A 7,887-nucleotide genomic window follows, 5' to 3' on the forward strand; every position below is an offset into this window, starting at 1 on the left:
TAGGAGACCCAGAGGCAGCTGGTGATTTTTTTTTTCTCTCATAAGCTTCAGTTCGTTTTTATTAGGTAAAACTAGCAGCATGTACTTTTTTTTTTTACTATAAAAAAGCAGTTACTGAGTACGCAGGGCTTTTTGTCTGTTGTGGGTTAAAAGCCTCTGGCTGGTTATACATGTGATTCATGGTTAATTCTGAAAACAAAGAATTACACTAACTTCGATAGAATCTATGTAATTAAGAAATAATTATTATAATAATAGTAATTACAGCTAACACTTACAGTGCTTAGTATGTGTCCTTAGTGCTTTATATATAATAATTCATTTAATCCGCACAGGCCTATGAGGTAGCTACTGTTATCCCCATTTTACAGACGAGGAAACTGAGGCACAATTTTGGCACACATGACCAGAGTGTAGTGTAGTCAGCACATTGAAGGGAAGTAGGAAAGGAAGAGCATGAGTACAAACAGTTCTTCAAAGAAACTTGGTTGTGAAGGAAGGAGATAATATAGTACCAAGCAAAATCAAGGAAGGGTCTTTCAAGAAGGCAAAGCCTGGGACATGTTTAAATGCTGACAGGGAAGATCTGTGGTAACTTACCGGTTAAAGAAAGAGAAAGAAAACCTGATGGAGTCAGGACCTAGAGACAACGGAGGGTGTAGGTATAAAAGTTAGCTTTAGCTGTGGGAGGGCATCTCTTTCGCTGTGAGTAGAGACGAGGGTTGAGAATGGGTGCAGATGCAGATAAATTTGGGGATGAGAAGCTCAAAGAGCTTGAGGAAGTTCGAGTCTGAGGTAGAAAGCAAGGTAGTAGAAATCCAGGACTCCTCTTGTGAAAGTTAATTCCTCTTGTGAAAGTTGAACTCCTCTTGTGAAAGTAAAGTGTGTGCCTAAGTTGAGTGCCTGAATTAATGTTACCATCTACAGGCTCTGCCAAAAACCTTCCTCTGAAATCCTTGGTTCATTCTGTACACAGAGCAGCAGGGACTGACCTAAGTGCTCTATGACAGTAATTATTTTAACCAGGATAATTTTCCTTAACACTTACTGTCTACAATCACATTTAATACACAACATATATTAGTACTATTCTTTCATTGCACAGAGCTTTTCTCCCTGAGTTACAATTTTCTTGAATTTCAAGATAAATTTTCTGAAATCATCATGGATCTTGATGTCAGATACACCTGGAATTTTAAATCTGGTTCTGTCACTTATTACCATGATACACATCACTTACCACCCTGGACCTTAGTTATTGTTGTGTTGTCGTGATGAAACTATGTACTTAAAAGAGCTAGCACAGCACCTAGCACAAAATATTGATTCTCTTCCTACCTCCCTATCTTTCTTAAATCATATCTTAACATAGTGCCAAAGATACAATAAATATTCAATACCCATCTCCTGTTTACCATGATGGCAGTGATTAGGGCCAGATTAAGAGATGAGCCTGTCTGGCAGTTGTCCAGGGTGATACATTATAAAAGCTGCTAAAACTTCTCTATGTATTAAAATATCACAGGAATATGAGATGGAAAACACGATTTTTAATTGCAATTCTTTTCAAACAGGATACTGTATGTGGTTGGGAAGAAAAGACACTTGGAAAGATGGTAAAACAGGCACCATGAAAGACAACGCTTGAGTAACAGTTACTATGCGTAGGTTTAACTGATTGGGATAGAAGGTAAGGTGAACGCAACCAACATTCATTCACCTACCCTGCCTTCTCCCCACCCACTCCCACACAAGGAGGCAGGACTGTGAATCTCCAAAAATATGTCGGCAAATATTGTAAATGCATCCTTTAGAAGATGTGCCAACTTATTTGCTCCCCGAGGCAAGTCTGCAAATCTTAATATAATTCTGATAGTATTGATGATAGTGATGGCTTGTGCTATAACCCCTTTTGAACTGGGGTCCTGGATTTTCCTAACTTAGAAATGTGAAGTCTAGTTTTTCTAATTCTGCAAACTATCCAAGATATTTGTGTAATGAACAGCTCTGGAAGATAGATCCAGTGTCTCCCTCAGGAGCAAAGTCCTGCTTATTGTCCATTAGAAAAGATTTGTGTTCCCTGAGCTGAAATGTCCTCTCCTAGAATGCAACCCACTCCACGTGCAGGTGTTACCTTACCCTCTTCACATTCTCTGTGCTTACTGGGGCTCTTGGAACCAGTGTACCGAGATGCTGATATTCTGGCTGCTGGTGTGGACTCTTGTGTCTTTTTTTTTTTTTTAAGATTTATTTATTTCAAAGAGTGAGAGAGAGAGCGCGCGCGTGTGTGTGTGTGTGTGTGTGTGTGTGTGTGTGTGTGTGGGCGTGCGCGCGCAAGTAGGGGGAGGGGCAGAGGGAGAGGGAGAAGGAGAGAGGGAATCTCATGCAGATCCCTGCTGAGCATGGAGCCCGACACAGGACTTGATCCCTGGACTCTGAGATCACGGTCTGAGCTGAAATCAAGAGTTGGATGCTTAACGCACTGAGCCACCTTGGTGCCCCGTGACTCTTGTGTCTTTTATCAGCATCCAGAAAATTGTGGTTGACTAACTCATTAGCTTACAGGAAGAGTAAAATCTCAGACTCTGTGTAGTTCTTGATGACCCACACTAAGCAATCTATAACAAGATAAATTAAAGATTTTGAGTGAGCAAAGAAGTTCAGAGAAGCAGGAATGTAATTGTAATTGAGAAAGGCAGGATTTAGCCAAAATAGATGAACGTGTCTTTCATTCTGACCGAAAGGTTTTTTTATGCCTTGTTAAGCTTTCTTGATAAAGTTTTGGGCCTAATCTCTAGGATTTGAGAAACTAGAAATTTAGTCCTGGTAATAGTAATGCCCACTTTTGGGTTCTAAGAGGCAAGAATCTGGAACTAATAATATTAGCCATTAATATCAAAGGGGAAAAACTGGAATGAAAAAGTTTCATGAGGGGCACCTGTGTGGCTCAGTCATTGGGTGTCTGCCTTCGGCTCAGGTCATGATCCCAGGGTCCTGGGATCGAGTCCCGAGTCAGGCTCCCTGCTCCGCGGGAAGCCTGCTTCTCCCTCTCCCACTCCCCCTGTTTGTGTTCCCTCTCTTGCTGTGTTTCTCTCTGTCAAATAAATAAATAAAATATTTAAAAAAATGTTTCACGAAAAGATACATTTTCACCCATCTATTCTTTAAAAAGCTGATGTAATATCATATACTTATGAAATAATTCTCATAGCTAATACTAAAATTGCTCATGGTATAAACTGGAATGTTTTTGGTTACAAGTCACAGAACACTCAACTCTTATTGGTTTATATAATAAATGAGAGGGGTGCTTGGCTGGCTCAGTCAGTACAGCATGCAGCTCTTGATCTTAGGGTTGTGAGTTCAAGCCCCATGTTGGGGGTAGAGATTACTTAAAAATAAAAATAATAAATACATAAATAAATAAAGAAGTTTATTGGGTCACACAGACGAAAGTCCAGAGGTAAGACAGGCTTCAAGGGTAGTTTATTGAGAGGTTGAATTAGGCAAACAAGTACCTCGTTTCTTTTTTTTCTTGTCAGATTCATATTCTCTACCTTGGCCCTTATAGGGCTATGTGTCTGCACCTGAAACATTAATACATTCAGGGAATAAGGTTGGGCTGGTTAGTAGGGGCCTGAGCTACATGCTCCACCCCAGACCCCGGGGTTGGAAGTGTATTCTTTCAAAGTGTATGGGCTTTGTGTAAGGTGTAGGTAACAGTAAATAACAATGGCACAACAACAACCCAGTACTTAGGAGAAGTGGGAGTGGGTGCTGGGGAGGCACCCTCCCTCTCATTATATCCTTCATAATGAGGACACATATGTACAAAGCCACATATCTAGGTCATCTCCTCTTCCATTCTGTTCACGTCTCTACAAAGAAGTTCTTTCCTTACATGTAAGAAAATCAATATTTAAGAAAGAAGCCTTTACAATTGAATAGCCGCCCTGGACGGATTGAGCTTCTTGGTCCTCACACTGTTCCTAATGAAGGTTATGTGTCAGCTGAACAAGCTAAGTTCATTAAGTGCACACCTGTTTGTATGAGCCATCTTGCACAACATGGTTTTGAAATTCAGTTTCAATGTTCTAGAGATATCACTTCTCTTTTAAAAGACTGTTCGAGGTGTTCTCATAACTTGCTGGTGGAAATGCAAACATGTGCACTCTTTATGGAGGGGAGTTTGCCGGTTCCTAACAAAACTACACATTCATTGACTTTTTAACACAGTAATCCTACTTCTAGGAATTTATGCTAAGTTCGTACCTCCAATTCCACATGGAAATTTAAAATGCATCATCAACTCTGCCGTATGTCTGTGATGCTCAGTACGCCTCTAACTTACAGGAGATGGTAGCCTCCACTTCTTTCCCTGGGAAATGAGGGATTTGGACAAGATGATAGCTCCCATTTATCAAAAGTCAACTCTGTTGCAGACACTCTGCCTTTTGTTCTATGGTATGATTCCCAACCCTTTCTTGCAAGGTATTTATTATTCCCCCATTTTATAGGTGAGGACTTGGAGGCTCAGAGAGTTTTAATCATCACACAGTCCTCCAGCTAGTAAACCCAGGTTTACCTGACTATAAAGCCTGAGGTCTTCCTAACACATTCAGTTGCTTGCAGAAGATGCGAAGGGCCTAAGGCCTTTTATAACTCTAGGTTCTGTGATTCTCTATGATTAAGAAAGGAATCAGCAGGGACACCTGGGTGGCTCAGCCGGTTAAGTGTCTGCCTTTGGCTCAGGTCATGATCCCAGAGTTCTAGGATCAAGTCCCGCATTGGGCTCCTGGCTCAGTGGGGAGCCTGCTTCTCCCTCTGCCTGCCACTCCCCTGCTTGTGTTCTCTCTCTCTCTCTCTCTGACAAATAAATAAATAAAATCTTTAAAAAAAGAAAGAAATCAACATGTCTGCCGAGGTACTAATAATTCATAACCTAAGCATTCAATCCCTTTTCCTGTGGGAATTAACCAGCATCGAAGGAGTATCAGGTTCGCTTACCCTAAAGTCATTGGTCACCTCAACCTCTTCCTTTCTTATATACTCAGGGTAGTTCATTGTACTTTTTTGGCTTGTGACCAGCTCTCTGCTCCAGCAAAGCCCTGCTCTGGTTTCATTTATTTGTTTATTCCCTTTTAGTCCCACTTCTTACTCTTTATCTCATCCCTGCCTGGGCAATGACTCTAAATGTTCTATGTGTACTTGCATTTGTAGGTTCCTTACAAAATAAGTAGTTTTGTTTGAGTAGGTATGTATTTGTGATTCACAGAGAGAAGTGTGCTCATTCTTTGTCCTGGCCGGAATCTGAGACTCTCAAATCCATTTCTTGTTCTTTCCCTGCTCTGCTTTACATCACAGGGCGGTGCAGGGTGCAGTGGGGCACGGTGCGAGCTGAGCTTTGCAAGCTGCATTTCCAGGTTCCCTAGTCAGCTCCTAGCTGCGTTTAGCCAGTGGGAGGCACTAGTGGGAGATAGGAGGATGGAGGAATGGAGAAGCGGGTGCGTGCTCCTTCTCTGTCTTTTTTAGGATCTCCTGCAGCAACCGAGTCTTCTCCAGAGCTCCAGTTCCCACGGAACAACCCTGCCATAGTTCCAGCTCTTACAGGGTGACCTCAGCCCCTGGACTTAGGTCACATCACTCCCTGCCCTTGTGCCTCCCACCTCTCGTGGCAGAGAGGGCTCCCTGCTGTTACAAAAGCCTAGGCTTCATCTGTCCCCTGTTTGGTTTCCTAACTGTTTTGTCATCTGTGCCACCAATTTCTCATATTAAATTCTCTCTGTTTTAAAATACTTAATGTGTTATCTGTTTTCTGGGGCGCCTGGGTGGCTCAGATGTTAAGCGTCTGCCTTCGGCTAGGGTCATGATCCCGGGGTCCTGGGATCGAGCCCCGCGTCGGGCTCCCTGCTCCGCGGGAAGCCTGCTTCTCCCTCTCCCACTCCCCCTGCTTGTGTTCCCTCTCTCGCTGTGTCTCTCTCTGTCAAATAAATAAAATCTTTAAAAAAAAAAAAGTGTTATCTGTTTTCCTAGTTAATTCTCAGCAGATACACTCAGTTTTCCCCTTGTTTGGAGGTCCAGCTCTGTTCCTGTTTGTCTGTGTCCCTCTCTGACTGCTGCATGATGGTCTACACTGCGTACCCACCACCGGTGCTTGTCTAGTCATCTGTGTCCCCCATAACGAGAGTGTCTCCAACTCCGGCTCCCACACACAGCACTCTGATGGACATCCGCTATTTATGTACCCTCACAGATCTTTTGTGAGAATTTTTCTGCAATATATCCTTGGCATGGGGTGGCTGGGTCATGAACACATCAACTCAACTCAGTTCTGCTGGGTTGGTGGACACAATTTCCTCTTTCCCCATATCGTCAACTCTTGGCATCCAATTTTTTGCCTTACCTATTAAATTTCACAATAATATTATTTAATAGCAGGATTGACTAACAATTTTTGAATGCTGTACCAAACGCCAACGACTTTACATAGTTTCTCCTTTAGTTCTATGGGTTAAGTGCCAGGTGAAGGAACAAAGGATCAGAGGGGTTAAGTACCTTGCCCAAGGCCACATAGCTAAGAAGTTGCAGAGCTGGATTTCAATCCCGGCCGATCCGTTCTAGAGCTCGAATCTCTGACCCTTATGGCATACTGCTTTTACCTCAGTGGTGATGGCCCTGCTTTATACCTGAAGAACTGAGACTGGAGAGGTGACATCAGTTACCTGATGACATTTGTGTAGCTGGTTAGAGTTGGGGATTATTTTGACCTTGGGTCTGCCCCAAAGCCAGTGCTCTTGACTTCACACACCATCCAACAGGCACAATGTTTGGGACAACAGAGAACCCAGGGCCATGAACTTGTGACTGCCAGTGAGACTTCTGAATTCTCTAGGTCACGCCGGCAGAATACCAGCAGATGATCGGGTTCACAAAAAGACCTGCAGAGGTAAAATTGCCCTAAATCAAATTTAATTGCTTTAGGAGGTGAAAAGATTGAGATCGGCATCCATGTTAGAATAAGGGTTTTGAGGAGCCTGGGCATCTAAAGCCCACGGGACTGGAGTTCACCAGCTGACAACATTGATTTCCCAGTTGAAAGGCTTTTGACCAATCAAAACCATAATGAGATGCCCCTTCACAACCACCAGGATGGCTAGAATAACATAAGCAAATAAATAAATAACTAGGATTGGTGAAGATCTGGAGAAATTGGAATCTTTGTGTATTGCTGGAGGCAACATAAAATGGCTCAGCTTCTGTGGAAAACAGTCTGGCCATCCCTCAAAATCTTAAATGTAGAGCTCCCATATGACCTAGCACGTCCTCTCCTGGGTCTATTCCCAGAGAACCGAAAACCGTTGTGCACACAAACGCTTGTATACAAATGTTCATAGCAACATTTTTCATAACAGCCACAAAGTAGAAACCACCCAGATATCCATCAACCGATGGGTGAATAAATAAAATGTGGTATATATTCATACAATGGAATATTATTTGTCAATAAAAAGAAATAAAATGCTGATTTGTATTGCAACCTGTACAAACCTTGAAAACATTATGCTAAGTGTTAGAAGCCAGTCACAGTGGACATATACTGTATGATTCCATGTATTTGAAATGTCCAGAATAGGAGAACGTAGAGAAAGAAAATAGATTATTTGTTGCCCAGTGCTAGAGGGTATGGGGGAGTGTTGGTGGGTAATGGCTAATGGGTACAGGGTTTCTTTTTGGAATAATGAAAATGTTCCAAAATTGATGGTGTGATGGATGCACAACTCTTGAATAAGCTAAAAGCCATTGAACTGTACACTTTCATAGATGAACTGTATGCATGTGAGTTTTTCAGGAAAGCTGTTGAAAAAGGCTATGAGATTAAGACTTTTA

At 42.3% G+C, this 7,887-nt stretch overlaps 1 long non-coding RNA gene across 1 annotated transcript; it reads left to right on the plus strand.

The window, feature by feature from the left end:
- The first annotated feature begins 7 nt into the window (after nt 1–7).
- On the plus strand, nt 8–5,657 carry LOC141371595 (uncharacterized). The gene is made up of 3 exons (XR_012376675.1): nt 8–65; nt 1,575–1,690; nt 5,533–5,657. It is a non-coding gene; the product is annotated as an uncharacterized lncRNA (long non-coding RNA).
- The last annotated feature ends 2,230 nt before the right edge of the window (nt 5,658–7,887 follow it).

Source organism: Callorhinus ursinus, unplaced genomic scaffold (genome assembly GCF_003265705.2).
Source record: "Callorhinus ursinus isolate GAN/ISIS: 27379988/994484 unplaced genomic scaffold, GSC_fseal_2.0 scaffold80, whole genome shotgun sequence".
NCBI classification, from domain to species: Eukaryota; Metazoa; Chordata; class Mammalia; order Carnivora; family Otariidae; genus Callorhinus; species Callorhinus ursinus.